The 10,344-nt window shown below is 45.4% G+C and overlaps 1 non-coding gene across 1 annotated transcript; it reads left to right on the plus strand.

Annotated features, from left to right (window-relative positions):
- The first annotated feature begins 7,972 nt into the window (after window positions 1–7,972).
- On the plus strand, window positions 7,973–8,101 carry LOC141422949 (small nucleolar RNA SNORA51). The gene has a single exon (XR_012447639.1). It is a non-coding gene; the product is annotated as a small nucleolar RNA SNORA51 (small nucleolar RNA).
- The last annotated feature ends 2,243 nt before the right edge of the window (window positions 8,102–10,344 follow it).

Genomic DNA, 10,344 nt, shown 5'->3' on the forward strand with positions numbered 1-10,344 from the left:
TCATGTCTAGACCACTTGTGAGGTGACTTAGTAGCTTACAAATTTCTTCTCTGATAACTGCACTCTCCATAGGAACAAGTATCCACAATCCCTCCCTTGCTCACCACAGCCAATGGGAGCAGGTATGGACGCCTGATCCAAGCTGAGACAATAATAAATATCTTTTCTGGTAATTTAAATTTGGAGCCTTGGCACACTGGGGTTGGTGTCTTAAATATGGGAGACGATGTGGTTCTGGGTGACTATGTTCTGCACGGCCAGGAGAGAAATAGAACATTGGTCTGAGGGAACAGAGAAGAGGGGTGCGGTCTCGCAGGGGGAAGCAGCTCTCAGAGGAGAAGTGCTGGGGCAGTCAGTTCTCCATCACTATAACAAAATGCCTGACATAGTTAACGTATGAAGAAAAAAAGGTTTATTTTGGCTCACAGCTTGGAGGTTCTAGCCCATGATGCATTGGCTCATTGTTTTAGGCCTGTGGCAAGGCAGCACATCATGGTTTGTGTGTCAGAACTAAACCACTTATATTAGGGAGGGAGGGGTTGAGAGAGAGAGAAGGAAAGAGAGAGAGACTGGGGTCCCACATGTTCACATGGACAAAATTCCACTACCACCTCCTCATAGCACCACTTGGAGACCACACTTTTCACACATGGGCCTTTGAGGGGTACTTATCCAAGTCATGGTATGTGCTTAGCACCTCTGTTAGGAAGGCTCTCAGTTCTGCTGCAGTGCTCTCCAAACTCCCTGAGCTATCTCTGTGTTCTTAACCTCTTTGCTGAAACTAATTCCAGTTGTTGATCTGTAGCTAAGAAATTAAGAGTCCAAGCCAGCATGCTGGTTGGTCCCTTTGGGGTCAGGACAGAATGGTGGAGTAATTTGAAGGTGTCATGCTCCATGCTGAGCACACCAACCTGGGTCAGAGCATTTTACCCCCAAATTCCTGCAGGATGGTTACTGTCCTGTCTCAGGACCAGGTGGCTCAAAGGCTTCCCAATACACTTGGTGCCGCACAGACAGAGGTCTCATCCACAAGCAGAGTGAAGCTCTCTGTGTATACTTGAAGAAGCTGGTAGAACACCTTTTCTCTTTCTCTCTTCCCTTTGCCAAAGATGCTTTCTTCTCTGTCTCCCTGGAAACTCCCCAAGGGCAAGTGCAGTTCAAAACTGTTGTCACCCTCCAGTGGTCCATGAACAACTGCAATGCAAAGCCCTGATCACTAAGACAACACATCCTGACCCAAAAATCCCATCTGGTTTCCTGGTGGAGATGATTACAACCTAGGGTCCCATTGGAATGCCATTGACCAGTGGATCTCAAAATTTTGCAAGTCTTTTTTGAGAGTCTGGAGAAATCTATAGACCTTATCATGAAAAACAGAATCAAGGAGTGAATGTGCACATGGATGTACACACACATACAAACACATACACATTTGTGCAGTTTTAGGAGGGAAGTTTACCGAGTTTTTGAAGACCTGGTACATGGGCCCCTCTTATTAAGAACCTCTTAGACAAATAAAGTTGGATTTCATCTAGTCATGCAACAAAATCTGCAATTTCATTTTGAAAGCAGGGCCTGAATGGCTTACCAAGGGCTGGAAAGATATCTTGCTGTTGGCCTTGTCTTACACAATGCGTTTTTAAAGTCAGTGATTTAATATAAGGTAGACTTAGCCAACTTGAAATTTATAGGGATAGCTGAGAGTTCATAAGACAAGATCAGGATTCAAAACTATCTCAGCCAGTTGGATGATAGGAAGTTAAAACCAGGTGAAAATTGTAGCAAAGAATAAATGTAATGAAATGTACTCAGATTAAAAGATTGGAGGAAACTTGCTTTTCTGAAAAAGATGGCAGGAGTTGTGGGCTGTGGTTTTTGTGAGTTGTTGAGGACAAGGGTGCCCTCAAGGGTCTGAGGACATCTCAGGTCTGCCAGTGGTGGACTCTCCCAAGGAGTAGCATAGTCCTTGCTACCTTGTCTACACTGAGCAGACATCTGAAAGGTTGTTCTTAGGTCTAGGAGCTGCATTTGGCAGTGGGAGTTGAGAAATGGGACTATGTCCCGAGAAGGAAAACTTAGAGGTCTGGGTACCACAGCTCATGGAACACTTGGCAGGTTGAAAGAACCTAGACTTTACCTAGAGAAGGGATGCTTTGCCTTAGGATGGGAGTGGGACCTGGTGGTGGCCTTGAATATCTGACAGGTTTTGAACGGAAGAATGACTAGACCGCTTGGTGGCTTCAGAGCTTTCTGACACCTTGTTGTTCATCAGAAGCACAGGTTGTCTTGGAGGAGGAGGATCCCAAGCACTGAAGCTGCTGGACTGAGTAGAGGGTGAATCTGATCTGGACGTGGCTGTCTAGCATGTGGTAATGAGAACATGTGGGAGGCAACTTCTGGGCTCAGTCAATCACTGGAGGAGTCTGTGGGTGTGGGATTGGGGAGTGGTGACATGCGTGCTTTGTGTTGGTAACGCTTGGCCAAGATTCCTTAGTACTCTAAGACTCTACAATCACCTTTCTGGCCTGTCTGTGCTCCAAGCACAGCATGCACATCTCATACAGATGTATATTGAATGTGCATGTCTCATGTGCTCGAATGTGTACATGTGTTCTCCTCGTGGTGCTGGAGTCAGGGGTTCAAGTGAGAATGGAGCCTGTGGCCAGGTCTCATGTTGCCATCTATCCTCACCCCTTAATCTGGGTGGCGTTTGGTCTCTCTTTACTGTCCTGTGCATAGCCATTTGTTCTTACCTCTGTGCCCTCACTTCCCATCACCTCTTCCCTGCCTTGTCTGCCCCACACATCCCCAGCCAACGACACACACACCAGACTGTCCAGACCCTCTTGGCACTACTGCCCTGATTGCTGCTGTGCTCAGAGCCTGTGCTCAACAGCACATCCCTGGGCACAGCCTTGGGCTGACTCTAGGAACAAGGGTGACCTTTCTGAGTAGCCAAGGGAATTGATTTCTTTCAGCATTTAGATGGGGATGCCCTGAAACTATAGTCTAAGACATGACTTGGGGGCAGGAAATTGATTGGAGAGGTGGTCCCAGAAGAAACAGAAGTTGGGAGACCAGAGAAGGGGATGGCGATAGAGGATAGGTCAACATGAAGGGGAGCAACTGAGGCAACAGGGCTCCCCTAGAACCTCAGACCTAAACAAAGTCCCTCCCAGAACTGTCCATCAGAGAACGGAGCCGGAATGAAGCCTGGGTCATTTATCCATGTGTTCTCTGCCGGGGTACTGGGGGGAACTCTTTAACGCTGGCATTTCTGGACTGCACTTTTTGCTTGCAGCTGAACAGATGCTCTTTCAGAGCAAGAGGATGCTGGTGCTAGGGATGGCATGTTTTCAGCACGGGCTTGGGATCACAGGAATCAAGAGCCCATGATGTAGCCAAAAATCAGAGGGCAGTGAAGGGGAGATGCCTCAGGATATCAAACCAGTGCTGCACAGACCCAGCTCATCCTGGGACACTTTGTATGTTCCACTGTATGTTTATTCATTTAATGTTTATTAAACACCACTGTCTACCCTGCACCAGGCATTGAAATACAAAAAGCTCCAAGCCTGTTTCTTGTCGTCTCCCATTCGGACGGAAAGCTATTTCATGCAGGGGACCATGCTCTGAACATACAGTAGTTTTCAAACAGATTTGTCAGTTGATGGATTAATTGGTTGATTGAAAAATTTACTTAACTAAACCTTCCCAGTTTCAATATCAAAAGTCATTCCTCATCTTAGGAGAATTCAAAAGTTTACTTTCAGTCCTGTGAGGCCTTCAAACCTGTGGTGTATGCAGTACACATCCCCAATGATAAAGTCCTTAATAACTACAGGACGAGTTGGCGGAATGATTTAGACCTAAAGTCCAGAGCAAGGCAATTACATCTGGCTCCCAGCTTTAAAAAATTGAAATAATCTTTATCTGAATTTTTAAAGGTATGTTAAAATTATAACATCAAATGTCAAATGTGGCGATGACTTATCCTGCCTGTGTCAGAGATGGCTCACAGGAAACAGGGCCTTAATATGCATGCGGCTACCACCTAAAGGTTAAAAATGTCTGATGCCATCTGCTGTGCTAATTGTACTTTTATCGATTGCACTGGCAATCTGAATAACATCAGGGAAATGAAATTCTTGGGGCTAGCCTTTGTGCCATGGACCTTCCTTCTCTCCTCTGGATAAAAGAGACATTTGGAGAAGGAGTTGTCTCTCGGGGCTTGCTGTCCTGATAAATTATTTTCTATTCCTCATTAATTCTTGTCTTCTTCTTGCCCACACCACCCGGTCCTTCGGTGCCCTCCCTTGGCCGTCCGAGTCTTATCAGCTGTCAGAAGCTCTGGGCAGCTTCTTCGCAGCTCCATGAGCTCCCTTCCCTCCCAGCCCAGGACTCTTGGGACCCAGAAAACCAGGGCCTAATTATGTCCTTCTGGAATGACTTGCTAAATGTCTCATCTGTGGCTCTAATGGCTCCATCCATGGCAGATAGTGCCTTTTGAAATAAAAGACATGGTGGCAGTGATTATAGGAAAACGTAAGTGGATACCTGTAACTGCTTTAAGACAGCTGAAGGGACATTAATAATGTAAATTCAAAACCTGACCCAAGGTGTTACATAGCAGTTCAAATTGGGGCCAAGGTACAGAGAGCAGGGCAGGTAAATTCATAGTGACAGCAACGATAACCTGCATAGCCACAGGGGATCTCGTGTACCCAATGCTGAGTCAAAGAAGCCAGACAGAAAGAATTCACGCTGTGTGATTCTGCCCACGTGAAGTTCAAGTTCAGGCATCTAAGGGGCTAAGTCAGGAATGTCGTGGTGTGTGAGGGGCAATGGTCCCCTCCTCAATATGGGTGGTGCATATGCAGGTAGAGCCCATCAAATTTTATGCCAGAGATTTACGTACATTGTCATGTGTACAAAATATCCGGATTAAAAAAAAAAACTAATACGATATCATGGTGGAGCTGGTCGAGCCTCTTCTATGCCCATGTACTCCTTTACGTGGGCCCCTCACTCCTCGTGAGCGTCTTCAAGATGTCACAAAGCTCCATTTTCCAGGCAGGAAAACAAAAGCTCAGATTAAAAAAGACTTATCCAAGCCCACTTGGGTTACAGACTCCTTCACTTGTAAACCAGGAAAAAGTGGCAGGATTCCTACAAGATTGATGGTCATCCCAGAGTTATCCCAGGAGTGGACAAAGGTCCACTTCCAAGCTGTCAGTCTCCTCTCTCCACAGCCACTGCTTTCCCATCTGGAGGGAGGTAAAGCGGCACAGCCCTCCTGTTGTGCCTGGGAGATGTTAATGGAGTGGAGGAGGAGGCACTCTGAAGAAGGATGGGTGCTGGGAGCTCAGTCCTCAGATCTGAACCCGTTATATCTTGGGCTGGACTGTAAGGAGGACTTCCATAATCTCCTTTGGTGTCTATCCCTATTTACTGAGGGCAGGTGGTTCTGCCTGGAAGAAATTCCACCCCCACCCATTCCTTTACACCCTCCTTTTCTCTCCCCCTCCTTCCTTTTCCGCCTCCTTCCTTCTGGCACTATCATGGAGCACTGACCATGGGTCAGGCCCTTGGGTACCTTAGTGAGTGCCACAGTGAGTCTGCTAGAAGGGCCCAACCATAAGAAACCAGACAAGCAAGCACACAGTGATGTCAACTGCAAGGGAGAAAAATACAGCAGCTACGAATGCTGCCTGTAGGCCTAGAGGATGAGGAATGACTTCTCTGGAGACACTTGCAGTGAGAAGCAGGGCATTCCTAGATCAGGGGAGCAGTGTTTCAGGTGTGTACGTGGGGTGCAACAAGCGCAAAGGCCCTGAGGTAGGAAAGACGCTCGAGTGTTGGCAGAAAAACATGTTTGGTTGGGTGAGGGAAAGAGAGTACCAGGTGAAGTCAGAGGAACAGGCAGGGACCCACAGTGAGGAGTTTCATTTTTATTCTGAATAGAATGGGCTGTGACATGACCTGAATTTCCTTAGAAAGATTACCCTGGCTGCCAAGTGGACAACTGACTTGAGATCAGGTGAGAGCAGGTGAGATGAAGGCAGGGGCCAGCAGGACAGCTTTCCGGGAGCCTGGACCACAGGGAGATGTAACAAGACTTTCCAGGGTCACACACAGCACCTGAAGGGGTTTCTGGCAAGGCTGACTCCGAGACTGCTTCAGACTTGCCAACCTTCCCCCACCTAAGGCCTTATTGGAGAAATTCTGATCACTCCAGGGACATGACATTAGCGGGAAATCAGATAGAATATGTGGTGTTTTTTTTTTTTTTCCCCCTAATTCTCCTGTAATCCTCTGGGCCTTCCAAGGAACCAAATCTCCCAACTCTTAAAACAGGGTGGGGTACACCATCCCTAGTGCTGTGCACCGCAAGCTTTTAGGGCAGGAGGTGGAAATGCTGAGCAGAGTTGTAATAGGTGTCCTTTCAGTGTTCTCTGAGTTATCTAGTTCATGCAGACGATGTGCACAGAACATGCATAGAGCTTTCCATGAACTCCATTTATGAATATATATACATACATATACATGTGTATACATGAGGTCTTTATATTTTCCGATGGATAGGGCAACAAAAAATATTTGAAGTTCATTGGTCTACAGAGTAAATCCCAAATCCTTTAATATGATGCAGGACTGTCCTGCCCCACCCCACCCTCCTCTTGTTGCCTTCTTGACAGCGTGGCCTCCTTTCCTCCTCATTCCTGCATCCTATATATACCCACCAGCCTATCTGCTGCTGATTGTGGATAGAAGGTGGAGATGGGTGGGAAATTGCTTATCCCACATGTTATCATCATGCTCGCTCACACACACACACACACACACAGAGGCGGCACTGGGGTTTGAACTCAGGGCCTTGCATTTGCTAGTGCAAGCACTCCAGCCCTGTGAGCATACTTTTTAACGCAGCAACTGAAGCCCTTTATGGCTCCTGTTCATTTCTAGTTTAACTGTCTGCTCTGACTGTGAGTCCCTGAGACAGGAGTGGCACTTTCTTGGTCTTTGGATCTTAGGGTAGCTGGATTTAGCAAACAAAAATGTCAGATACCAAATGAATTTTTTTTAAGTGTAAGCATGTCCCTGGGAATGTGTTTATTTGTGACACATTTTTGCCATACAATTATTTGCTACATGAAATGCAAATACAGCTGGAACCCCAGATTTCATCTAAGTCACCTGGCTGGACTCCCAGAGACTTGCTCAGGTAGTGTCAAGTGGAGATTCTTTTGAATAATTGTCTGCATGCAGTCCAGGTTGCAGGGAGAAAGGTTGACCCCTTCCAAACACAGACAGAGGACCAAAACAGCACCAAAAAGCTTGATCTTTGTAATAAATGTGGTGTTTGAAATGGTGTTGGCACTGCTGTGTGTCCGTCCCCAGCTCCGTCCACTAAGCAGGCTTAGAAACAATGACTGTCAGAGCCATATTCACACACTGTGTGCCTGTATCTTGGTTTCCAACCCTTGCTCCTCTCTAAAAGTTGCATTGAAAAGTGGCCAGAAAGCTCTAGGGCTGCCTGGAAACTGCTGGGGTTTTTTTGTCAGAAAAACAGAGAGTTTGAAGATTAATTTGTGTCATTTTTAAGGACACAGGATCCCGCTGGAGGAAGCACCAATGTGCAAATCTGCAACAATCTGACCATCGAAAAGAATAATGTTGGTAATGAATATTAACACACTGAAAAAATTAATGAGTTTATAGTGATGAGGGGGGAGACAGAGAAAGGAGAGGAGGGAAAGGGAAAGAATGAAAGGATAAAAGGGTGAAAGTTTAGTCTTTCCAGGAAAATGCAAGCTAATAAGAATGGAAAGAGAGGCAGGTGTGGTAAAGCATGTCCGTAATCCCAGCACCTGGGAGGCTGAGGAAGGAGGGCCTCTGTCCTCAGTTCAAGGCCAACCTGGGCTATATAGCAAGAGACACTACCAAAGAAAAAAAAATTAATTAATTAAAAGGCCTCCTGGTGCTTGCCACAGACTGTGTTCTTACACTGACTGTACAGAAAGAGGGAAAGTAAACTTATTCCACAAACACTTCAGCACAGGCCCTGTGCCTGGTCCGGATTGTGAATGGAGAGGCATGGGGAAGAAGAGGGAAAAGAAAATGGGAGGCAGAACAGTAGTAAAAAATCACCATACTCTAACCAGCAATGCAGTAATTGATTTAAACAAGTATAAATCAAGGACGTTTGTAAAAGGTTATTACAGAACAGGATATTCACATGGACTAAAGTTATCACACCACACACACACATGCACACACACACACACATGCACACACACACGCTACCCCTCAGCTTATTTATTACAGTGACCCCCACATTATTCACCCAATCCATGCCTGAATCTCAAATTGAACTCAACCAACCTCTCTACAGATAAGCTGTGTATATACTATATTTTTCCCATGCACACCTATGATAAAGTTTATTTATAAATTAGGCAGAGTTTATAAATTAAGAGATTGACAACAGTATCAAATAATAGAATAACTATAACAATGCATTGTAACTAAAGTTATGTAAATGTGGTCTCTTTCCTCTCAAAATATCTTATTGTATTCATACCTTTTCACTCAAAAGAGGCACTTTTCAGCTTCTCTTTGGAATATCCAAATTTCCAGTGTTACCACTCTAGCTCTTTGTTGCCATCACTAGGAATAGGGCTATGTGAATACGAGCATGAGTCATGTGAACCATGACTGTTGACCTGATAAGTGAGATGGCTTCTAAGTGCTTAATGGGCAGGTAGCATATATAGTGTGGACACAGGGGACAGTGAGATGATTCATAGTCCAGGCAGGTAGGAGAAGGATGGTGCAAGATGTCATCATACAATTTAAGATGGCCTGCAATTTAAATTTATGAGTTTATTTCTAGAATTTTCTAGTTAATGTTTTCAGACTATGGTTGACCACGAATGACTTTAGAAAGCAAAGCTATGGATAAGCATATACTACTGTAATTATCAAGGAGGGTAAGTGAAAAAAAAAATCTAGCAGCCCTACCTAACCCACAACTGAACAGCAGTTAATGGTGGAACCTGAGTGTTGACTCTTCTGGTGAGAAGGGATAAGAAACACCACCAATACCTAAACAATATTCTTGGCAAAAATGCTTCACTAGAATCTAGTTATGAGGAAGCAATCAGACACATTCAGGACAATGGGACTCAAATTTTTGCAAATGGAGTCAGAAAAGATCCTCCACCCCAAGAAAACGAGAGAATTGTCCTAGAGAAAAACACTCCAAAGGGACTGTACAGCCAAATGTCATGGGTCAACTTTGCTTGGATCCCAGATCAAGGGAGGAGGATCAATCAAAACCCTACAGAATATATGGGGACAAATGAGAAAATGGAAATGATACGACTGAGTTAACTTTTTCAGATGTGAGCATGTGGTGGCTCTGTAGAGAAATTCTTATTCCCCACGCATCTCCAGATGCACGCTGGAGGATGAAGTGTCATGGTGTCTGCAACTTAATTTCAGATGGTTCAGAGACAGAGGCTGAATCTCGGGGAAGGATTTTAAAACATTAAAAGTAAAAAGGGCAAGCAAAGGGGGGGCAGTGGGAGGATATTTGAAAAAAGAATACGTGCGGAAGTTGGAGAAAGGCCGAGAGAGGGAGAAAGGTGGGGCTAGGAAACAGGCTACAGGGAAGGATGACCCTAGACCTCCTCTCTTCCTTCTTTTCCAATCCAGCAAAGCCCCTCTTCTGGCTCTGGGGTGCACTGTAGATACCCAGCCCAGAGCAGAGCTGGCTTGTGATGGATGGAGCTAGAAAAACTTCTGTGATCAATTTGGTCCTTCTAATCACAGTTTAGTATTTGCAAACATCGTATTGCCCTTTGGGATGCTTAATACATTTGTTTATTAAAGCACACACTCACACACATGCACTCACACACTCACACACACACACTCACTCGCACACACACTCACACACACATGTACACGCACTCTCACACACACACGCACACACACGCACGCTCACACACACTCACACGCACACACACGCACTCACACACACACACTCACTCACACACACTCACACACGCACACGCACTCACTCAAGGAAAGACACAAGAACAGCCTGTCGTCTCCCAGCATCCACCCTTCCTTCCTGGCTACTGCCCAGCCCGTCACAGATGATGGAACGCACCACCGTGCAATGATTTCTCCTGACACAATAATTACAAAACACTTAGCGGTATTTCTAAATGATTACACATTTTACTTAAATATTTATCTTTCTCAAATTTGACTTAAAATCTATCAGTAATTAGTTATCAGCATGGCTACCAGGGTGACAAGCGGTTTCCTTAA

Source organism: Castor canadensis, chromosome 4, assembly GCF_047511655.1.
Source record: "Castor canadensis chromosome 4, mCasCan1.hap1v2, whole genome shotgun sequence".
Lineage (NCBI taxonomy): Eukaryota > Metazoa > Chordata > Mammalia > Rodentia > Castoridae > Castor > Castor canadensis.